The sequence below is a fragment of the Dermacentor albipictus genome, chromosome 10 (genome assembly GCF_038994185.2).
Source record: "Dermacentor albipictus isolate Rhodes 1998 colony chromosome 10, USDA_Dalb.pri_finalv2, whole genome shotgun sequence".
Lineage (NCBI taxonomy): Eukaryota > Metazoa > Arthropoda > Arachnida > Ixodida > Ixodidae > Dermacentor > Dermacentor albipictus.
In genome coordinates, this window is record NC_091830.1 from 16,772,725 (window position 1) to 16,797,762 (window position 25,038).

Consider the following 25,038-nt stretch of genomic DNA (forward strand, 5'->3'; position numbering starts at 1 on the left):
TCCTGTGATGACAAACAAAATAAGAAAAAGCGCAGACACACTGAGCTTCAGGTAATTTGAACCCTACCCGCACGCAACGTGCATCAATTTTGCTTCGATGTTCCGAGGGCTGCAACGCAGGATCGCTTTGCTGAGGGCACTGCCCTGTTCGAAGAGACGTCCGACGTGCTGCTACCCGTCACTAACGACTGAATAAGTTTTCCTTCTTGTTGCGTAATCGCCTGCAGCCAGTATTTAAATTATTCATTAATTAAATTACGGGGTTTTAGATGCCAAAACCACGATCTGATTATGAGGCACGCCGTAGTGGGTGAGTGCGGTAATTTGGACCACCTGGGGACCTTTACCGTGCGCCTAAATCTAAGTACACGGTTGTTTTCGCATCTGGCCTCCATTGAAATGCGACCACCGTGGCCGGGATTTTGATACCGCGACTTTGTGCTTAAGGGTGGAAATGCCAGGAAAAAGAGGTGCGTCTGCTTTGCTAAGCGGCACCTGGGAGGGCGGAGCATGCGCAAAAGGGAACATTTCGGGAACATACTCGAAATAAGCGTCCTCACATTTCTAAGCATCTCCTGCATTCGCGGGTCTGCCAGTATGCTAGATTCACTAATTGCCGCATGATAGCGCAAACGGCGCGCTCCGAACTCATGCCTTCATGCGTAGCAAACACGGCAAGGGGGGTGTAGTACGAGGCATTGTGGGTAGCCATAGAATGCAGATTTGGATATGTGTGTTTGGAAGTAGCTTACTGCATTGACCTTTGAAATTCAATAACACGTCGGCACGCGCATTCGGCAACAGCCAATGGAGCCACCTGGAAGCAGGCCAGACTACATGTCTTACCCTGAAAAGCTCCCTTGCCTGCTCTGGTTAGTCTGCAAATATCGTCTGCAGATCTCATTAGCACTTCGAACAACTTAAACATAAATGTGCAAAATTAGAAATATTTAGGGCGCCTTGGCGTCCTTTAGTCCTGTGTGATACAGTGTTCATATGCTACCCAAATATGCCTGAAACTGCGATGTTGAAATGTTTGCTCCTAATGTATTTGAAAGAAGGGGGTGGGATGTCGAGATCCTCACTCAGTATATCTAAGAAAAAGTCATTGGCGATTACACGGTAAATGCCAAAGAAAGGCGCTATATAGGATTACACCGCCCCTCTTTGAGCTATAGGTCCGGCATCTATAACTTTAGCCGCTTTTCCCACATTGCAAAGTGTTGTTCAGGAACTCAGTCGACAGTTCGAACGAGCTAAACTAGGAGATCATTGGGACAGTTTTTATTTCAAAAAATGACGCCACAATGAACGTAGTCATAAAGGAAACCTTAAAATTCATTATACCAACAGTTTTCAAATGGGAACTCTTCGTGAAAGCGGTTTAAAATTATATATCATAGAAGCCAGCAAATACAGATACTAGGGTCAACGTAGGGGAAATGATTTGTGCTTACTAAGTGAAATAAGGAAACGACAAATTAATGGAAATGAAAGCGGAGGAAAAAAGACAACTGGCTACAGGCATAGGAACCCACGTCGTCCCATTAAGCGCGCGATGCTCTTTGAGAGAACGCGGCGCCGTTTTCTCATCCACTTTCTGGGGTATTTCTGTTTTACTACTAGAACTAAACCTGGGAGTGTTAACCAGCGCCACCACACACAAACCTTGGCGGCGGATGTGGAACATCCTTTCTGCCGCAGGCGTCACCAATACTTGATCTATTTGGGTGGCGGCAACTGGACAATAAACCCTCACATGCTACCTAAAGGTATCAATGCTTCCGGATTCGGGACCCTCGTAATGTAATTCGTCCGTGTTTGTTGGCTTCTTATGATAGGATTAGTAAAAATGGGGTCTCGGTTGCCTTATTTCACATTAATTTATATTGTCACATGGTAGTGACGTATAAAGAACACAGCAGGAATACTGTGAAAGAAACTAACTTTTATTGGGCGAACCTGTGCCCACAAAAACAGGCTACACTTAAAGAACGGCGACAACGGCGAACACAGTGGGCGATCGTCAAAATCTGATCAGTGGGTCAAGCACGTCGGCTTTTATACAGCAGTCGTCGAATGTTCCAGACTAATCGCTGGGACCCGCGTGTCTTCCACAATGCTCTACACCATTCACGTCACGGGTTGAAATCAGATAACACAAGGTTCGGCGACAACCGACAGCGGATAGAAGCATCGATAACATTCCAGGAACTTCCGATACATGCAGGCACGTCCCGCGCTGTGCGATAACATCTGTTAGGCGGCGAAACGTGGTCGCCCGATAAAGACAAGTATACGTGTCAATATATATATATATATATATACACGCCCGCATACCTATGCTCATTCGTTTCATTAGACACTCTTGATGATAATGTATGAAAAGTTATTTAACCGCGACCCCCGGTTGCCATGCAAATATACGTTTGAGAGGCGGTTTGGGAGGTGGCTACACGCGGCACTATGTTGCAATACATCGGTTACAGGTGGCCCTCCCTCCCCTTACCGCCCTGATACACGGGAGCCAGCCTATACTTCGGGAAGTGCTTCACCGGAGACCAGTTTAGAACCGCGCGAAGCGCCCTCGACTGTAGGCGTAGCGCCTCAACGACAGCGGCTCGAAACGGTAGCCCATTCAGGAGGGAAGGGAAGAATACGAGGACGCTCCCTTACCAGCGCTATCACGGCACAGTGGTAAAGTACTTCATTGAAGTTCTTAACGCTCTGCTAGACTGCACCACCTTCGGGAGTTGCAACCGCAAGACAGCGAGACAGTCACGAGAGAGAGAGAGAGAAAAAAAACATTTATTTGAACCATCGAGGTGGTTGCTCTTGAGGTCGAGTGGGTGGTGTCCTCATTCCAGGACTCCACTGGCCATGGCTGCTCGACGTACTTGCTGGACGAGAGCTTCTTGTCCCGCCAGGGTATCGCCGGTCAGCTGTACCTCCCACCGCTCAAATGACGTGCTAGGCGTCTTTAAGTGTTGAGGTTCGCCCGCACCCCCACGAGATGTGGGAGAGTGTAGGGCGTGTGTCGCCGCACCAGGGGCAGATGCCGCCATGTGTATGTGGGAACATTTTACTGTGTGTAGGTTTGGAAATGTGTTTGTCTGAGCCGACTTTCCAAAGAACGCTAAACATATTGCAAAAAGTGGCAGTTTCGTCCGAAGGGTGAAGCATCGACAGTGAGCCGAAGCGTTGTTTCAGTTCATTTATTTGCTATCGGGGCCAGACAGGTACTAGAGAGAGGAGTGGAAATAAAAATAAATAAACAAGACCAACGAAGCAGGAAACGGTCACAGAGAGGCAGCCGACTTGAACGCATCATTATCATCGATGCTGACAACGGAGGCAGGTAAGGTGACTCCAGTCTTGACTTGTTTGAGAAATGACAGCTTCGACGTGCAGGTTGTCCTTACACTGTGGCAAACCAGTTTTAGTTTAGTTTGGCTATCAGTTCGAGCTCACTACTGGCTAAAAATTGGAAAAGGAGACATTCTGAAGTCGGTATTAGCTTATTATATTTCATGGAACAGGTATAGGCGCAAAATATGCAACGTGTAGTACCTCGGACCCACAGATCGAGCTCTTGTTTCATGCGAGAAACATTAGTTCAGCAATGACAGAGGGTCAAAAACCTAGCAGAACGGTTTTGAGCAGATTCTAATGATGGTTCTGACAAGCTAGCGTAAGGGTCACACAAGTCTGAAGCGTATTCGGCCTTAGTCCTAACGAGTGTTGTAATTAGCAGAAACTTTAATTAGGCTAGAAGCAAGACGGAAATGCCTACGAACTGAAATGTTATTTATGCTCACAGTGAAATACTTCAGGTGCATGAAAGAGACTAGGACATAAAAAGTGCTGTTAACTTTCTTAACATGATGGTGAACATGCTTGAGCCACGAGAGATAACTAGTTATATAAAGGTATAAATATTTCAAGCTGCCGATGAACTCAGGAGGGCAAAGGTTAATATTATAACTATGAAATGTGAACTGGTTAATTTTACCAGACATCCGCATTGCTTTACATTTGTTATTTTCAGTTTCGCAGACCGCTTGTCGCACCAAGAGGAAGTATTATTAAAGCCAGATTAAACGACGGACATGTAAAAGTCATAAAAACTTCCCGGTAAAAAAACAGTAGTCAGGAAAGGACTTTATATTGGAGGTAGTGGAATAAGGTAGAGCATAAATACAAAAATAAAGGAGAGCCTCTCGTACAGTCCCCTGATGAGCAGACGATGTTGCACGACATAGTTTAAACTGATGATCATTAATTGACAAATATGAGTCCTAGTCTGCTAGGATAATCCAATTAACTTAAGCAGGCCACAATCGTGGTCAGGTGCACTAAGTTTCAATAAATGTAGAGGGAGTGAAACGGTGTCAGATGCCTTGGTGAAGTCATGAAAAATTCGCTCAATTACCGAGGATCTATATAAAGCGGAGGATAAAACGTTAGTGAAGGTTAGTAATAGGCTATCACGAGAATAATGTTTGCAAAAAAGAACACTGCTGAGGTGCACAAAAAATATATTAGATTCCAATAAAAATTCGCAATTTCCCAGAGGGCGAAGCATTAAGTGTGACAGCAAGGTTTGGCGTTGCGGTCGCATTTGACAGCAAATTGAATTTTATTTGATTTGAGAGAGAGAGAGAGAAACATCTTTATTATTAACATTTGAACGGCGAGAGCAGTGTGGGAGTAACCCTCAGTCCAGGGTCCCTAAGATGATTCCGGCGATGTTTCGAGCTCGTCGTATCACAGCTCGGAGGACCTCGGGAGGTCCGTCGCGGAGGGCATCGTCCCACAGCTCTTTGTTGCGTAGGGGACAAAGGAGAGTTGGCAAGGGAGGAAAGAGGTTTGCAGTGCACCCAATCGTGACGTGGAAGATTGTGGGCGAGCTGCCACAGCCAGGGCAACGATCTGCACAACAGTGTGGGTAGAATTGATTGAGAGAGACAGGATTTGGAAAAGTTGCGGTTTGTAACTGGCGTAATGCCACTGCTTCCTCTCGCGAGAAGGATTGTCGTGGTGCGGCGTGAGTGGGACGAATGCATGTATAATGACGGAGTGTGTCTTTGTAACGGAGCAAGGGATCCCCCCACTCTGAACTAGTCGCTGAAAAACACTTCTCGGACGGTGCTCTACCTAGACGCGGGTCGCACCGGCACCCTTGCAAGCTTCAACATTGGGCCCGCAATGACACCGCAGTTACTGCGCTGCCCTCGGGCAGTAAAATTACATCACTTTCAGGTGTGGATACTGATATTGTTTTGCACTTTTGATATTTAATAAACCGAGAAGATGTAAGATAGAAGGGGCGTCCTGGGAGTGTTCTATTTCATGAACTTTATTTACGCGCTGACATTCTCCAAATACTGAGCACTAATTAAGCAAAGAACGTAAGAGTTGCTATGAGCATCTTTAGTGTAAGATTTGTGTAGCAATAAAACCCGCATATACACCATGACATGGCACACAGCATGCCTCAATATGCACGGGGAGTGATGGCGATGCCAACAGCGTACACTGATTGGAGCGTCCATATAATTGCTAGCGCATTCGAAACAAATGAATACGCTTTATTAAGAAATTTGTAATATATGAAGTGCACAGGCCTGCCGACATGGAAAATTTAGCATTAGTTATAAATTTACAAATGCCATCTACCAATAGAAATCCCACCAGCACCAACCGCGAAAACGAGCTAAAAGGGGCGCAGAAAGCCTTCCACTTTAAAAAAAAAAATGTGTTGTAGAAGGCAAATAGGGAAAGTGGCATGAAGAAGAGCTGCCTCTCCGTTGCCAGGCAACACCCGCAAAGGGAGTTATTGCATGAACATACTCTAAATTAACTGTCGATGTTCGAAGCATCTCCAGAGTTCGCGGGTTCGTCACAATGGTTATTCACTAACTGCCGTATTGTGGCGCAAACTATAATACGGCATTGTGCGTAGCCATAGAACGCAGATTTAGAGGTTTTATCTGAATTGGAGATTAACCAACAGTGCAATGCACTGTGTACAAAGCACCGCTAATAAAGTTTTCTATCGCCAATGGAGCCATCTGATAGCAAGCTTCGAAATGTACGTTACCCTGAAAAGCTTCTTTGATTGCTCTCGTTAGACTGCAAATATCGGCTGCAGATCTAATTTGCATTACATACAACTTAAACATAAATAAGCAACGATAAAGATTGTTAGAATTCCTTCGCGTCCTTTAGTACCTTATGCAACAGTCTTCATATACGAGGAAAATATGCCTGAAACTATGATGTTGAAATTTCTGGTGCTAATGGATAATGAAGGGCTTTTTAGACTTGGAGATTACCATTAAATTTATGTAGGAAAAAACTCACAGCACCACCACTCTGTGAAGGTGGATAACCAGCTAAGCTGTATATAACTATAAAGAAAAGAAATTAAAACAATATAGCACTAATGTGCACGTTGCCATGTTTATTTGTACATACGTTTATCTCGGGACCACAGTAATAATGGCCTAATGTTAGCTATGGTAGACGGCCATGGGCCATGAAGATGTTCTTAGCGAACGTCAGGTTTAAGCACAACCGATGGCGCGTCGGGGAGACATTTGTATTGGTGCAACAATGGAGGCCGAACCTTTCCAAGATAAACGCCAAGAACCACTTTCTGTCGGGACGAGACACATCGACATTAAGGCCACCCACAACGCCGATGAGGCTGGGGAGCACCGGGAGGATCCACCCAAATGTGTTGGTCACAAAGTCGTCAGGGTCCCTCTTTGGCGTTCCTTGATGAACGTATGCGGTGGCGACAACGATTCCGCCTCCACTCTGTACGGCACACACGTCAACACATTCCACGGCGAGTTTCTCACCCGTATTCGGCAAGTCTCACCTGGGACACCTGTAGGACCCGGGTGCGACAAGGGTAGTTCAAGGGCGCGTCGCAGTTTCCCGAGCCCACAGGGCCATGGGCCATTGAGCTGGGACCCTTTCTGCACTATCACCAGGGTGGGCCAACACGATAGTTTTTGCCTACGCACGTCACGAAAGGCTGAAAACTACCTTAAAAGAGCTCCACTGTAAGAATCTGGAGGACGCCTTAGCTTCGCCTTTAAGAGTGCAACTCGATAGCATTCAAAGCTTCTCACGCTTCCTGGCAACTGCAGCTTATGTATTCGTAACGTTTACAGGGAAACGCTGGCGGCGAACAGTATGTAGGAAATCGAGCTTTCTGGTAGAAACGCGGCCTGTGTCCTGGGTCCCGTATGGTGTTGTTGCAAGGAACCGGGCCTGCTGCTTTATGAATGGCAGAAACTCTGAATGAAGGAGTTTGTTTCTGAGTTGTAACGTAGCAGAATTACGTTTTCTCCTATATTCAAATTACAGTCCGACGCTATCATGCATATAGGCTATGTGTGAGTCGTAATTTGTGACTCTGCCGTCGCAGTTTACTTTGAGAAATTCGTTTAGTTTAGCAACGCCTCTGCGCTACACGAAGGGGCTGCCTGGTTCGGAATGAATTTTCGCTCACAAGAGAGTCGGCGCCAGCCCCGGACGCCGGACACAGGACCCTTAACGCTACCTCGTTAAATTATAGATGACAATTTAGCGGTAAATTCCAGAGAAAGGCGCCAGCATTACACCGCACCTCTTTGAACTGCATCCCGGATCCATCATTTAAACCACTTTCCCCGCATTGCAATGTATTCTTCACGAGCTCACTCGAAAGTGAGCTCAAGGCCCACGAATGAGCCAGTTGTTCTTTTACCAAATTATGGCACCGCGGATGCCTTGTAGTAAACGAAACCTTCAAATTTATTTATAATAAATCATTATATGCCCCATTATGCAAAAATCCGTCGGCGGGACCGAAAGATCGTACCAAAAATGGTGGACGCCGCAAAAAGTGACAACACGCGACGAAACACTCCGGTTTACGTCACACTTCTCGGGCAAGTTTTTGTGAACAAAGTAAATTAATGCCTTTGAAAATAAGGTTTGGTAAGTTTCGGTCCGGACAGGAATGCAGTGCCCGAGGCGCCCGCATCCAGTGCTGCTCGTCCACTTCGACAGCATCGGAGATTTATGGGCGCTGGTGGACATGAGAGATGAGCGTAGGCAGCTTTTTCAGCGGCACGCACCCACCACTACTGATAGATGAACTGATCCTCCTCGGCGTAGCCGTGGGGGATACCAGAGGAAACTGTGGCGCCAGTGTCTATAGAAGCTGCCATCGGTGTGGTTCAGCCAGCATGGGAATGATGGGTGGTACATGGGATTTGCCAGAACTTCGTCCTTCTGGCTTCGAATGGCTTCCCGAGACTGCGCAAACTCATCGTTTTCAACAAAGTTCTCTGTTATAAGATAATAAATAAACATTAATAAAGTTCTCCCACGGCAGGATTCCAACAAAGAACCTATAGCCCAGACGTCCGATATTGAAACCATTAAGCCATGGACGCAAGCATCGGCAAGTACTATCGAACACCCTCAAGAATTTCTCCCGGGCAAGCGAGCGCGTTGAGATGCCCGGCGTATTCCGATTTGGCCACCTCGACAAGCTGAACCGTTGCTATTGGTAGCGATTATGCGTGTTCGCAGAATATTCCACATTACATAAAACTATAGATTGCTTTGACATTTGTTACAATGAAGGCAGATAAAGTACAGTAAACAAGCCACAACGTCTGAAATCACAATCACGAAAATCATACAAATCCTGCGTTAACCATCATGGCTATGGCAGCTAAACGATGGCAACGACAGCGTTCCCTCCAGTAATTATTGCAGGAAACTGCGCAGCAAGAGAGGGAAACTGCTCATGGCGGCATGAACAGCACACTGCCCGCTTCGAGACGTCTCACAACGCCGGCAAGATGAAGAGGCTTCAAGTACTCCGCCCCTAATAAAGATAATGATAATAATCATAGCTAATAAATGATATAAGTAAATCAGGACGCATCCTTTCAAGTCGACGTGTATACTGGAATCACTTGTAAACAGCACATGGACTCACGAGCAGGGGGCATCGCCATATACTCAAGGAACAAAGTGTATGTACAATCATAGACCGTTGAATCACAAGAGCACAATGTCACCGACTGTGGTGATGTCTGTGCCATACAAACGAAAGACAGAATTGTATATTCAACGTGTATATATCTGCAGGCACACCCAAGTGTGATATCGAGAAGTTCATGACCACGCACTTTGCATGGATAAGCCGTGGGGACACTAGCCCGTTTATCATGGTTGGAGACGTCCATGTAGACATTTCAAAACCATACAAAAAATGGTTTACTCAGTTTGTGGTATAAAAGTTCAGTTTGAAGTGCCACATCAATTCAGGTCACTCAGCTACTCAGCAACGGTGGTGTATAGATTTAACTTTGGCCAAGATTCTGCTTAAGGTTGTAACCGAATTAGTCGGTATATATGACAGTAATCACAAAGGTATCACCACTACCATTACCAGATTATGAAAATAAATACATGCACCCTGGTCTAACCCTGTGTGATCTGCTACGGCTTCCCTGGTCATTCACCTTCACAAAGTGGAATGGGTCCTCATATTTTTTCCTGCGCTCCTTTCCTTGCAGCAGTTGGGACCACTTTTCGCATCGACGAAACAGTGCTGTACAACAAGGCACTGGACATCACAGAGGCCCACCTGGTAAGCCCGAAGGAAAGGCTACAGCGCATGATGCCCGACTACCTTCTCACCACCTTGCCGCTCTACCCGCAGAAAGGCCACATGCAGCTATCAGTCGTATGATTGTTGCCAATCGCACCTCATTGCCAATGAACTTCCATTGAACTTCCATTCCAATTGAACTTCCAATGAACTTCCATTGCCAATGAAGACCATCCACACCTTTATGGTGCCTGCACAGACCTGAAGTACGCCTCACCATCCCAGGAATCACTAAAAAGGCTAACATGCCGTCGTTTGCCCTGAAGCAGGCCACATTACAACTTATACATGAGGTGCACAGCGGCCGCGTACACGTTTACATCGATGGCTCAGTCACATCTGCAAGTTTAGCTGCTGCTGTGGTGATACCAACAAGATCCATCGAAATACAGCTAAAAAATTACCGACGATTACGTTACTTCCTAATGCGAAATTTGAGCGCAGCAAATAAGCTGTTTCACCTTTTCGATAGATTGAGGCAAAGAAATCGAGCAACACATGTATGCGCTATCACAGAATTTTTTTTTCACACGTATTCCTTTAACAAAGACTCCACTAACAGTTCTTGACAGTCATGAAGGAAGCTTTGTGGTCGGAGAAATAGACTGATATATGTTCGACTTGGTACACCAATGCTTGATTCTCAAAGACGAGATCTATACAAGTGCCTCGCGAGGTTGTCACAGCCGTGGGACGCGTTACGAGCGAGAGGAACGGGATGTTCTCCCGCATAAGTGTTAGGAAATTGCTGTTTGTCTTTATGTCAACATTAAAGTCCCCCACTACTAACATCGGTGTGGATCGATGGACTGTTAATGCGAGTTGCAGGAAGTGCACGACGTCTTTCGTGAGTGCGGTAGCGGACTCACGAAAGCGGTATCAGTCGGTCGCTGCTAGCGCTGGGGGGATGAAAGGGGGGCGGAGCTGGTTACGAGGCCGACGACAACGCCGACGACGACGCGAAACCCAGGAACGGACGCCAAAGAGCCATTTGTGTAGCCAGCCCTCCTCCACAGTCTCTCCTCCTCCCTTCCATCATCCTCCCTCGCCCGGAGAACCGACAGCGCGCATGCGCGGCGGCGGAGCAGATTCGTCGGCGAGCTGGTTACGAGGCCGACGACGACGCCGACGACGACGCGAAACCCAGGAACGGACGCCAAAGAGCCATTTGTGTAGCCAGCCCTCCTCCACAGTCTCTCCTCCTCCCTTCCATCATCCTCCCTCGCCCGGAGAACCGACAGCGCGCATGCGCGGCGGCGGAGCAGATTCGTCGGTGAGCTGGTTACGAGGCCGACGACGACGCCGACGACGACGCGAAACCCAGGAACGGACGCCAAAGAGCCATTTGTGTAGCCAGCCCTCCTCCACAGTCTCTCCTCCTCCCTTCCATCATCCTCCCTCGCCCGGAGAGCCGACAGCGCGCATGCGCGGCGGCGGAGCAGCAGATTCGTCGGCGAGCTGGTTACGAGGCCGACGACAACGCCGACGACGACGACAACGCCGACGACGACGCGAAACCCAGGAACGGACGCCAAAGAGCTGCGCTCTAAAACGTCGCATGTATCATCAACGACAGCTGCTGAACTGGTAGCCTTGCGTGCGGCTCTCCATTTCATTCAGGAGGAACCACCGCATGCATGGTCAGTCTTCTGTGATTCCAAGGCAGCCCTACAGAGTATACTCTCAGCACTGCGCCATGGATCACATGAACAGCTCGTCGCAGAGATCAGAGAAGTACACCATCGCATAGTTGACGAAGGACACGATATCATATATCAGTGGTTGCCTAGTCACTGTGGCATACACGGCAATGATCGAGCAGACGCAGCTGCCCGATCTGCCCATGACGGCGTCAGGTGCGTTGCCATTCCTCTTTCGAGAGCCGACGCAGCGAAAAAACTTGCCGTACTGGCAAACGACCTGACATTAGCTCAGTGGAATTCATCCGATTTCACAAGTGCACGACTTCATACCCTGGACCCTACTTTACAACTCCGTATTCCGCCCGAGCTTCCACGACGCGACTGTACCCTTCTAGTTCGTCTATGGCTTGGAGTAACATTTTCAAATGCGTACTCCTTTCTTATCGGAATGTCCGACAACCCACTTTGTGATTTCTGCGGGTGCAATGAAACAATCGCGCACCTTCTTTGTGAGTGCTCTCGTTTCAACCCGCAAAGAGCAGTCCTCTCAGCCACCCTAGACAAACTGGACAAGCGCCCACTGTCAGAAAACAAGATCCTTGGACACTGGCCTACGCGAACATCAGCGCGATCGGCTATGAAGGCGCTGCTGCGGTATTTAAAAGACACTGGACTTTCTGACAGATTGTGACTTCACTGTGTGACTCTGGATTGTACGGTGCACTGCATCACAGTAGGAACGCCTTTGCGGGCTGCGTGACAGTGCCCACAGAAACAGTTTGTGTGTACGTGCGTGTGTGTGTAGTTTCTTTTTATTTTTTAATCCTTCTCCCTCTCACCTATCGCTTCCCCTTTCCCCTCCCCCAGTACAGGGTAGCCAACCGGAGATAATCTCTGCTTAACCTCCCTGTCTTTCCTTTGCCTTTCTCTCTCTCTCTCTCTCTACAGCGCATGATATCGGAACGCTGCTTCTTGAAACGTCTCGGATATTCCATGCGGAATACCAGTGCACCGTCAAAAAATCCCCACGTGAATACAAGAAACTATGCACGGCTCCCAGATTCCCAGGAACATTCAACCGACCTTCCGCATCGGACGGCGACAAGGAAGAGCGCAGGCGCTCGCGAGGAAGTATGATAATCACCCCAACGTCTTGCACGTAGACGCGGCCAGCGCGGCAAGATAGCAACGCATTCATAACCAGAGTGTTCGACAACCACTGAAACGATAATTAAATGACACTGATTCCGGTTCGAGTGCTGCGGAGGCAGAGGAACCAGCGATAATGTTGTCATCACAACGAGGCCGCACTGTAGCTACGTCATAGTCCTGATGGGCTCTCAGACGTCACGTAGAAATTTTTCCAGGGCAAAAACTTCTAGGAGTGCACATCACACTATCAGTGATGAGACACAATTCTATTCCGATATTCTATTCTAGGCAAGAGACCTTTCGCTGCAATCAGCAGGCCCGGGCCTGCGCCCGAGCGCATTCACATCGGTAGCCGCGAGGGGGATGTGCCTCCCTCCCTGCTGCCTCCCCGTCCCCCTCAACGAACAGATACCATTAACCTAAACGAACATCCTGCAACACAATCGCCTGTCAGAAAGAACACCCTCGACGCGCATAACGGACTCACGAGAGAGGAACCCATTGCGTGGCAAAAACTCCAAACAAACGCACATCCACACTTGAATCTGTACAATGCCACACACTCTCGCTTTATTCTTATAACTGCCCATACCGCAATGAATGCGCAACGCTCTAGCACATGGTATAGCCATGCGCAAGCCCACCAGAGCTCACATCCATCACACGCCCCACCACACGGCAGTGGGAGGCAGCGCCTTCCAGCCACAGCATGATGGACCTGCTCGGACTGTGTCAACCGAGCGAGAAGATCAGCTAAGGTTCTTGCCGGACTCCCACTGCGGAGTCCAGCAAAATGAAAGTCCCACCAACACCAGTAATGAAAACGAGCTAACCAGGGCAGAGAAAGCTTTCCGCCTGAAAAAAATGGCTGTGGCTTAGGTAAGGTTAAGCCCAGGATGCGAAGCATACTAGCCTTTATTTTAGTTGTTGAACCACTGTTTAGCCTGGTGAACTGCTGTTGCTTGGCTATATTTGGTTCGGCTAGACGAAGAAACAACTCATGCATTACTTCTTCGCCTTCAAGAGTGGAACGCGACAGCGTTCCCGTCGACCCGCCAAGGGGTGTAAGACAATGGGCTACAGGGCAGCGACTACGCGCCCCGCATTGGACGCGGTGAGCGTCGAGCAAAGCAGCGTTCGGCGCGGCAACGAAATGTGCGCCTGAGCAAGAGACGCACGCCTTAGAAACAGCGCGTTTCTAAGGCAACACCGCATTCACTAGAGGCGCTTTTGTACCGCTTTGAAGCGTTGTACTCGTGGCTCAGTGGTAGCGTCTCCGTCCCACACTCCGGAGACCCTGGTTCGATTCCCACCCAGCCCGTCTTGCAAGAGTTGAGCCAAAGCCACTTCTCCTCTGTCGTGACGTCACGGTGTCACGTGATTTCATGGTCACCGCCGCGCCTGAGGAGCTGGGTTGAGCCCTCGTAATATGCTTCGCATAAAAACTGGTTGTGGCTTAGCTAAGGTTAAGCCCAGGATGCGAAGCCTACTAGCCTTTATTTTAACGCGACAGCGTTAAGGAGCTCGGGTCGCAGAAAAGCCGGTGTCCTCGGCGTCGGCAAAGGCGTGCGGCGCTTGCTCAGGCGCACATTTCGTTGTCGCGCCGAACGCTGCGTTGCTCGACGCTCACCGCGTCCGATGCGGGGCGCGTAGTCACTGCGCCGTAGCAAAGCCACCTAGACTGTAGCACGCCGCAACCTTCGCTTCTCATTCCAACGAGCAGCTCTGTCTCCAGGAGGCATCTCACCTCGTGAGTGTCTAGCAGAAGCAAGCGCAGCTGCTTATACACCACCGCGACGCCGCGAGCGACGGCGCGAGTTGGAGCCCCGTTTCTCCTCTGTCGTAACGTCACGGTGTCACGTGGTCAGCCTTGAAGGCGACGCCGCGAGCGACGGCGCAAATTGGAGCCCCGTTTCTCCTCTGTCGTGACGTCACGGTGTCACGTGGTATTGAAGGCGACACCGCCGCGCCTGAGGAGCTGGGTTGAGCTCTAGTAATATGCTTCGCATAAAAAAAAACATGTGCTGTAGAATGCAAGGGAGGAAAATGGCGGGAAAAAGAGGTGAACCTCCATTGCCAGGCGACAGCTGGGAGAGCGGAGCACGCAGTATTCGTGCTTTCCTGCATGGTAAACCCGGTGAGGGCTGTATAATACGAGGTACTCTGGGTCGCCATAGTAACACAAATTCGGATGTGTGTATGTTTCGGAGTTATAAGCTTTGACGAATATGTGTCAGTGCCACTGGAGCCAGCTGTAAGCAGGCATCGCAATGCACGTCACCCTGAAAAGCTTCCTTGCTTGCTCTGGTTAATCTGCGAGTATCCTCTACAGTTCTAATTAGCATTACGCACAACTTAAACGCAAATACGATATGACAAAACTCTTACGAGTGCCATCATGTCCTTTAGTCGTCGATGCTACTGCCTTCATATGCCAGGAAAATATGCCTTATACTGTGATGTTGAAATGCTTGCTGGTATATACATTGAAAGAAGGTGTTGAGATGTCGACATTGCCACTCATGTAGGAAAAATCAGCGCCCATTCAGCGGCAAATGCCAGACAAAGGCCCTAGCATTACACTGCACCTCTTTGAGCTAGGTAGGTCCCCAATGCATGATTTAAACCACTTTCCTCACATTGCAAAGTGTTGTTCAGGAGCTCATTCGCCACTTCGAGTGACCTCAAGGTAAGGAATCAATGGGCGAGTTGTTGCTTCAAGAAATGATGGCACAATGTACGCGCTTTCTTAAACGAAACATTAAAATTTATTATGGCAACAGTTCAAATTATTTATACATATATATATATTGTTACGGGGAGAAAAGACGCTTGAGAATATATTTACAAGATGTATACAACCGGCATAAGAGAAGCATACAAGATGGAACGACTATCGGCATTCGCAGTCTTCGTCAGTCCCTCATCATAGCTCGCTCCTGCAGCACCTCATAGCAACATATATATATATATATATATATATATATATATATATATATATATATATATATATATATATATATATATATATATATATATATATATATATATACGCCCACACACCTATGCTTGTCCCTTTCACTAGACACTACTGATGCTAACGCATTAAAAATATTTAACCATCCCCGATTGCTATACAAAATTGCATTTGAGAGGCGGTTTGGGAGGTGACTACTTGTGGCACTATGTTGCAATATATCAGTATTACGTGGCCCTTCCTCCCTTTACCCCCTTGCCAAAGACGAGAGCCAGCCGATGCTTCGAGAGGTGCTTCTTCGGGGACCAGTTTGGAATCCCCTGAAGCACCTGGGACAATATAGAGTATTATAATAGGGGCCCCCAAAATTTTGGGCCCCGAAGAGCTTTGCGGGTGTAAGCGTTCGGGTACGTAAGAGTGACGAGTTTGGGACTAGAGCTTTGAGTTTGCGGATAGCGTCTTGCGCTTGCAGCGCCACTACGTCGTCAGAGAAAAGCTACTATAAATAATGAAATAAAATATATGCTTTTATGATAAGAACAGTAATTTTGACATTCGTGTTCCCACGTTTAACTGCAATTTAAAGGTTCTTCTATTAGCAGCAAGCAATAAGGTGCGCTTAGTTTTGAGCAGCCAACTTTACGTGCCTTCACCAGCCAAGCTAGGCAGTGTTAGGCCTGCGAGCCATTAAATATACAATCTAATTCGTAATCAGCGGCGTCTAATTAATCAATCTTCATAGCACACTCTTGCTGAAAGAAAGTTATAACCGCAGTCACTTCTCCTAGCTTGAGACTTCACGCGTAACCACGAATCAGGCAGGGTTGGTGCTATGTTAGAGCCTCTACTTTAATGAGAGCCGCCATTTTTGTTGACTTAAAGCTTTTGGGGCTCCCGCTAAATCACTTAAATAACATGCCCGATGCAAAACCGAAACACAGTTTGCATCTCGCGCATGCGCAGTTGCTTCGGCGCTATTTCATTGGGCCCCAAACGTTTGGGGCCCCTATTCTAAAGCTATATAATAGGCGCAGCGTCTCTCAACGGCGGTGTCTCAATGACAGCGGCTCGAAACGGTGGCCCATTCAGGAGCAAAGAATACGAGAACGCTCCCTTGCCAACGTTGTCACGGCACAGTACTTCCGTGCACTTCTTGACGCCCTGTTAGATTGCAGTGCCTTTGGTAGTTGCCCAGCAAGACAGTTAGACAGTCACGAGCATAGAGTTTCATACAGTAATTACTACAGGGAACTCTGGCGCATACAGGAGCTGCAACAAGAACGGTTGTAACAGCATAGTAATTATGGGAAGTACATGGATTCGCCTAAAGTTCGTCCTTTCGGCGTCAACCGGCTTTGTGACTTTCTAAACTAGTCATTTTCAACAGTGTGCTGCGTAATAACTAATTACATAAACATCAGTAAAATTTACCGACGGTAGAATTCGAACACAGGAACTCTAGAACAGAAGCCTGATATTGAAACCATTAAGCCATGGACGCATGAATCGACAAGCGAATGCAACGCCTTTATGAATTTATCGCGGGCATGCCGGTGCCTTGAGCCGCTTGGCGCGTTTCGATCTGGCCACCTGGACAAGCTCAATCGTTGCAATTAATAGCAATTGAACGTGTTCGCGGCGTCTGCTGCACTTCGAAGAGCATAGATTGGGCTGAAATTTACGACAATAAGATTTATATAGCATAATATAGAAAGCCGCAAGAACGTCTGAATCCACAAGCACGAAGATCAGCCAAATCCATGTATTTCCCATCATTCCCATGGTGGGCCAACGACTGCAGCGCCAGAGTTCCCTCTAGTAATTATTGTATGAAACTCCACGGCCACGAGAAATCGCATCGACTTTCCAAAGAAGGTTAAACACATTACAAAACGTGGGAGTTGCCCCCGTAGGGCGACGCACCAACATCCATGGATGGATGCAAAACTTTAATGAAGGTCCTGAGGTACGCGACTCAGCGCGCTGCGGGCCACTCCCACGTTGGGACAGTCAAGCCATGCACGACCGCCGCATCGTGGGCCCTCTGAACAGCCCATAGTTGCACCCCGGCATCGGGGCTCTTGATAGCGGATAGCCAGTTGTCCTCATTGATTTGTTCTGTGCCTCATAACGAGGGGCAACCCCAGAGCATATGGTCTAGGCTAGCGAAGTCATTGCAGTGCCTGCAAAAACTAGTGTCATAGGTGTCGGGATAAAGCTTGTGGAATAAAGCCGGGCTGGGATGCGAACCTGTTTGCAATAATCTGAGTGTCAATGCCTGGGCTCTATTTACCTTCTTGTGTGGAATGGGAAAGTCTCTCCTGCCGAGATAAAAGTGCTGCGTAATTTCGTTGTATGTGGTCGATTGATCTCTGTTCTCCATCATAGCACGCTTTATTTCAGCTCTTTTATTTACTCTCGGGGCCACACAGGCGTTAGAGCGAGGGGCGGAAATAAAATGAAACAAACAACACCATCGAAGCAGCACGTGGCCAGAGGCAGCAGACTTGTACGCGAAATTATCATCGACGCTAACAACAGAGGCAGTAAGGTGACTCCAGTGTTGACTTGTTTTAGGAATGACAGCTTCGAAGTGCACGTTGCTCTTACGCTGAGACAAACGAACCTCCATTCGGTTATCAGTTCGAGCTCACCAGTGAATAAAAAGTGAAAAACGAGACATTGCCAAATCCTTATTACTTTATTCCAATTTATGGAAGAGGTGCACGCGGAAAATATGCAACGTGTATTAACTCGGACCCGCCGGTCAAGTTCTTGTTTCATGCGAGAAACATCAGCTCAGCGATGATGGAAGGGATAAATCTAGCAGCTCGGTTTTGGGCAGATTCTAATGATCGTTTTGACGAGCTAGTGTAACGCTCGCAGAAGGTTGAAGAGTATTCGAGCTTAGTTCAAACAGGTGTTTTATATAGCAGAGGCTTTAATTAGGTGAGAATCAAGAAGAGAGTCTCTACGAAGTGAACTGTTAGTTATACTTACAGCGCAATGGCGTCACGTACACGAAATATACTATAGGAAACAAACAACGCTATGAGCTTTCTTAACAGTATGGCGAACACGCTTGCGCTTCGAGAAGTTATTCGTTATCAAAACGTCTAAATATTTGTAGCTGCCGACGAACTCAAGAAGGCAACCGTTAAGATTATAACTATGAGATGTGAACTGGTAATTTTACGGGACAGCCGCATTGCTTTACATGTGTTATTAGTTTCCTAGACCACTTGTCGCACCAAGAGGAAATATTGTTTCTGGAACCCTCAGAGCGTTAGAGGCTCTGAGGGGTTTCATAGGGAAGGCAGAGCCGGATCGGATCGGAAAACATTTATTGGGCTCTAGAAAAGAGATATTCGCGGCTTCAGACGGCCTCTTCCATCTTCTGATGGATTCTTCTGTCCGCAATCACAGGGTTGGTGCCCTAGTCCAAGGCTCCACTGAGTATGGCCAACCCGCGAGCTCGCTCTACTAGGCGCTTTTGGCCGTTCAAGCTTACGCTGGAAAGCATACTCTCCCACTGTTCCACACTCGGGTTTTTAATTTTATAGATAGTTGGGGACTCAATATTTTGACAGGCCCATGATATGTGGTACAGATCTGGTTTCTCTCCGCACCATGGGCACTTAGCCTCAAATTGTGTAGGGAAAATTTTATTCAGAAGGTTTAGATTCGGGAAAGTACCCTTCTGCAGTTGTCGCCATGCAACAGCACCCTCTCTGCTTAGATCCTTATCCGGGAGTGGTTACTTCAGTCTGACCCCTTTCTAATAATTTAGGATATCTGAGTAGCCCATGGGTACTGACTCGGGTTCCTCAAGGCTGGATGTGCCGGACGCCCGGTTGGTATGCCCTCGAGCTATCATATCCGCCTCTTGGTTCCCTGTTATGCCAGTGTGGCCTGGTACCCAGATTATGGTATGCAGAGTATGTGGCGTGCTCTGCGCCCAATTCTGCCGTTTGTATAATCATGGCATGCTGCTTGAGAGTCTGTTATTATTGTTAGGGACCTGCCAGATCAATAGCCCTCCAGTGCTGCCAGAGCCACAGCTGCCTCTTCGGCCTCGACTACCATGCAGTCCTGTAGTGATGCGCTGGTGATCTCCTTGAGGTCCGAATTAACCACCGACGCCACTGCTCTGCTGCTGTGTCTTCCGTCTTTGACAAACATTGCGCAGAGCCGAAATCAGTCGTCTGCGTTTGCACTTCGCCCTTGCAGTCTATTCTACGACCAGAAGGACTAAAAAAAAAGCCTTGGTTGTTTTATTCTTTCGTTTTGCTTTTCTATTGTACTCATTTTCGTTTCCTCGAAACAGGGCAAACCAACCCCAACTATGCTATGCTCGGCCTATCACATTGTATGTCTGCTTGAACGAATGAATAAATTTGAAAACTTGAATGCTGTCTTTTCTGTTCTTTTTTTCCCCTCTCTCCAGGTCTCACAGAGATGCGACGAGGGTCTGTGAGTGAGTACAACACATCGTGCGCCGCCAGCAGTGGCGTTCGTTCACACTCCCACGAACGGTGGGTGTGACTCCAATCGTAAACAACCGACGCCGCTCTCCGGACAAAAATTACTCACCCGCACTGAGGAAAGAAAGAAAGTGGAGAAAAACAACGAAGCCACTCCTGTGGCTTTCCCGCCAGCCCACAATCTCTTCAAAGCAGAACGGGAACGTTCGAATGCCTTTTCCTCCTTTTTGATCATGGTGCCTAGTTTCAGTTTCCCGGGAAGCGCTAGACAAGCTCCTGCGTGCTCTAGTTCGAGCACAACAAACAGGATCGTTCCTTGCCTAGCCCTGTTCGCTCGAGTCCAAATATACCTATACTTTCTGAGCTCGGCGATCGAAGAAGCTACCCTTTACAAAATTTAAGCTCTCTATAGCTTTAGATTGTCTGTATACGTTTTGCACATGACCTTACCTTCTTTCAACCTCGTGGTTTTCGATATATACTGTCTATATACTGCATACAGAGAAAGTACATGAAGAAAAGACTATTTCCTTTTCGATTATTGATGTTAATGACTTCGCAACCGGCTTCCTGCTGGGTTGGATGTCTATCGACTGGAATGTACCACAATCTACTTTTCAATCACTACACGTTTATAGTCATAAGACTAATGTCAACTGTTCGAGATATTATAGCACTCCAGGCTACATCACTATAGACTAATGTCTATAGATTAATGTCTATAGACTACAGCGTACATTCATTAGTATATTGCCACGTATCTGTATTAGGCCATTAGTTTATGGCCATGTGTATTGACTGTAGGCCAAGGTATATATACTTTAGTAGGTAAAACGTTTGAAAGGTAAGTCGATAGGTTATCTACAAATTGTATGCAAATTATACGTTTTATTTCCGCTAAACTGTTTGCTTTTTTTGCCTTATACAACAGATCCCTCACAGCCCATAGCTCGCGGACCTCGTATTGTACATCAAAGCGAAAAGGTTGTTTTGCCTCGTCCTCGCGGTTTGGCGTTCGTCGCCATGTCCTTGTCGGATACACTTGTTGACATATATAGAAAACTTGGGTCAGTGGTTTTGTTATGGCTACGTTCTTGCCGTATAGACCACTTCGCTCTGAGGGTATGTGCCCTAATAGACAACTTGCTGCTGGGGACTGGACTCAGGACCGTTCACCAAGTCAACCATGGTCTGGCCACGGTCCGAGTTGGCCACGGTCAACTCGGACCGTGGCCAGACCCCTCACTGGCACAAAAAGCGATTCGTGCACTAGTGCAATACTTGACCGGCTTAAGAGACCGTTTATAGTGTCCCTGTGTATAGTGCCCCCCCTCCCACTTGCACTCAGTGCTTACTCTATCTCTTTTTTCCTCTTTCTATTTCCCTTTCCCCCAGCCCCAGTGTAGGGTAGCAAATCGGGTGCTCTTCTGATTGACCTCCCTGCCTTTCCTCTCCTTGCTTTCTCTCTCTCTTTCTCTTGCTGCAGGGTGCCGTCTGACCCAGTAGAAAACTATGGGCACACTGGGTATGGGCAACTTGCTATGTTCCACGGGGGAATGTGCCGATTCTTGGCCGATCCCCCAGAATATACGGCTGGGCAAGTGTGACACTAGGGTACTAAAACTTAAATCTACGTAGCGTATTTCTGTGTGCAAACACCGCTCGTCGGCGTAGCCTGTGTACGACTGCAACGAACAGTTGACAAAATGTGCCGACCCACAGTTTCTTAAATTTGTCCGTAGTTCCTTAGCAGAGTTCACGTATTGCATGGGACCAGCAATGTACGAAACTATACGCACATGTGTACAAATTCCTATAGACTGTTTATAGATATCTGTAGACTTTAGAGATCGATAACGATAGTTGTACGCCGCCGACGACCCTGAGGCTCACTGACACGCAATCTCGATCGAAGTAACGACAGCGCTCGCTTTAAGAGTGCGGCGTGGTACCAGCGAATAAATTCATAATTCGTAGCTAAGGCACGCGACTGCATTTTCAAACAGGATTTTGGTTGCCCGGTTATGTTCTGCATATATATATATATATATATATATATATATATATATATATATATATATATATATATATATATATATATATATATATATATATATATATATATAACACTCTTCCAGGGCCGACGCTTTCCACAGCACGCCCTTTTCTCATTTTTTTTTCGACTAAGAAAAGAAATAAATGCCTCAAATCGCGGAATAAAGACAGAATGTATATCGCGAGGGAAGGCAATTCCAAGGTACGTGCGTGCCGCTCACGTCGAATCAATGCAAAGTAGGCTTGCATTAACCTTTCTCGTCAACGTGAGCTGATGTTGGCCCAGACTATGCTGTATAATCGGAAATCTAAACCAGACTTTTACCCAACCCAAACTAAGTACAACTCTAAGCCTTCGCCTTCGCCGAGAAACATGCAATATCATCAATCAACCTAATCGTCGTTCGGTGGGGTCCAATCGCTACATTCTGGCCTCAATGTTTATTTTTACTCCCTTCCAACAGAACTTAATTCTACTAAATTAGCTCGTTTTTTTAGTAATTTATACTGTAGAATCTGTTTCTTTCGATGATAACTTATCTATCCTCAAGCTGTTACTTCACTTGTTTTAGATGCAAATTCACTCTGCTTTCTTTATGTTAGAGGTCACATTCTTACCCAATCCACCATAGTAAGTATGCGCCACTCCCGCACAAGGATCTGCATCTGCATGCCCGTATGCGCCGAGTACTCTCTTTTGATTGGCGAAGAATCAACTCGGCGAGACGGGAAACTTGTCTCCAGAGAAAGTTCTTAACGCAATTCTCACTTCTCGCACAGGCTATCCAACTGCATACGACGCACGTTCAACGCTCGGTGTAAATCCGCCGCTTTTACGGCCCGACACACGTCGTAAAAGAAACCGCTTCCACCCGAATCGTGAAAAACACCACCGCTCACCTCTCCTTTCGAGAACTCCATGCCGCCGTCGAGCCCGAATGACTCCCTGTGGCTCCCAAAGAGACTTCACTACATAACACTTCATCACGTTCTCAGTGCTCTCGACGCTTTCTGCAATATTGTATTTCATTTCATTTTTATGCAAGAAACCAGGGCTCCGTTGCGTGGCAGTTTGGGCGAGTTGGTATGTCGTGACTGTTTTAGGCTTGTAGCGCAGCTCGGAAGAGCAAAAAAGGGAAGGAGGTAGGGAAAGGGATTCTCGGAAGGGAATTTTCACGCAAAAGCTGGTCTGGCAATTTCCGCCGTCTTTAAGCGTCAGGATACAGTGTCCTTAAGTAAGGTAAAAGCTAAGGCTAAGAAACTTTGCAGGGAATGCAACTTGGACAAAGTGTTAAGAAATATTGCCAGCAGCAAGCGAGATCACCTAGAGGTGTTCTTTAGCGCGAAAACGCACAAACCTGACGTAAAAAAAAAAAAAGCGCTCACTCCGTTGCATACACTCTGCCTCAGAGACAACCTGCAGTACAGAGAAGGCCAACGCTCGCGTTAGCCGGTGAGCAACATTGAGCTGGCTGTGTATTCTTACAAAGAAGGGGAACAAATATAGTTCTTTATATAAAATAAGTGAAGGTTTGTGGGCATAAAAGCGTTCAGTAGCATGCTACTCTGCAAGAAAGGGAGAGGTGAGAGAAAGGCATTCGAATAAAAAAAAGGGCAGAATAAATTTTAGAAGGAGTAAAGGAACGAAACTTGGTATTTTCAGTTATTAACATTTCAGTCTGGCTTGTCACCATGACTGCAACACTGCTGTATTTTTTTCACCATGTAGGTTAGAGTCCGAATGACACCTAGAGTTTAGACCGGCAGCCAATTTAGTTAAACTAATTTCGAGGTACGAAACTGTGCGCTTTACATTTGCATTCACGATAAGTGCAAGGTAGGAGGACTCGCCCAATGTGAGCTGCTAATACCTTCCGGGAAACTTCGGTTAAGTTGGCGTCCCGCGTAGGGCGCTTAGCGGCGGTCAACGGAGGAGCCTGTCTTCTTGCTCTCCATATCGGTTAGCTGGCGTTACTTGTAGCCTCAGCAGTGCTGCACGGTTTTGTTGAGACAGAGTGCATGAGAAGACGTTGTGAAGGCTGGACAAGCCTTAACACCAACCCCTTACCCCGCAAACTCATTCAACGTTTGAACACAGTTCAACGTCGACTGAAACGAAACGAAATTCGGAATGAGGTTCGAAAAATGTACGGGGCGATCATAGATACCGCAAATGAAGGAGCTACAGGTTTTAAAAGAAACGTACAAAATTATTCAGATATGGAAGGTTTAATGGAAGTGAAAAGTAACACCGAAAACAGGCTTGGATGTCAAATGAAACGAACGTGCGAAACAGACGCGATAGGTATATGACAGAGAAGAGAGAGAGAAAATAATGCAGAGAAAGGCAGGGAGGTTAACCAGAGGTAGTTCCGGTTGGCTACCCTGCGCAAGGGGGAAGGGTTCAGAGGGATAAAAAGAGAAACAGAGCAGAAGGGGGAGATAGAAAGAAAGGGAGACAGAGACAGACAGAGACAGAGAAAGCAGCAAAACAAGGCGGGACGTTGGCACGTACCCACAATGTATGGCAGATATGTAGCCACGAACTCGCCCATATGGAAGCGCTTCACGTACCTCTCTGTGCATCGAATGCAGGCGAAAGCAGTGGTAAGTGCGGTTGAGTCGCACTTTGCGGAGTTCTGGGTAAACAATCCTCGAATGCGTTAGCGCTCGCACGCGAGACGATGTGAGCGATAGAGCACGGTTCGTAAAAGCCGGCGGTTCGTAAAAGCCGGCAGCTACGCAGACAAAAACTGCGTCGTTCGAGAAAGTTGCGTCGCCTTTTTTACACCATGTGGGCAAATATTCGAATGCGAATGCAATAGTCTGTCATTCGCTGCGAGAACGTGACATTGAAAAGTATTCTGTTTACCCGCCGTGGTTGCTCAGTGGCAATGGTGTTCGGCTGCTGAGCACGCGGTCGCGGGATCGAATCCCGGCCACCGCGGCCGCATTTCGATGGGGGCGAAATGCGAAAACAACCGTGTACTTAGATTTAGGTGCACGTTAAAGAACCCCAGGTGGTCGAAATTTCCG

General features: G+C 47.4%; 1 protein-coding gene across 5 annotated transcripts in view; it reads right to left on the reverse strand.

Moving 5' to 3' along the window:
- Positions 1-25,038, reverse strand: part of LOC135911495 (achaete-scute homolog 1a-like) — a 465,355-nt gene that overhangs the window by 348,230 nt on the left and 92,087 nt on the right. The window contains exon 3 of one of the 5 annotated variants that reach the window (XR_010567363.1): positions 4,661-4,932. The exons of 3 other annotated variants lie outside the window; for them this stretch is intronic. The gene's annotated coding sequence lies outside the window, so the exon portion shown is untranslated. Of the gene's footprint in view, positions 1-4,660; positions 4,933-8,208; positions 8,320-25,038 lie in introns of those variants that run through there. One more of the 5 variants, XR_010567367.1, reaches the window with a different exon arrangement.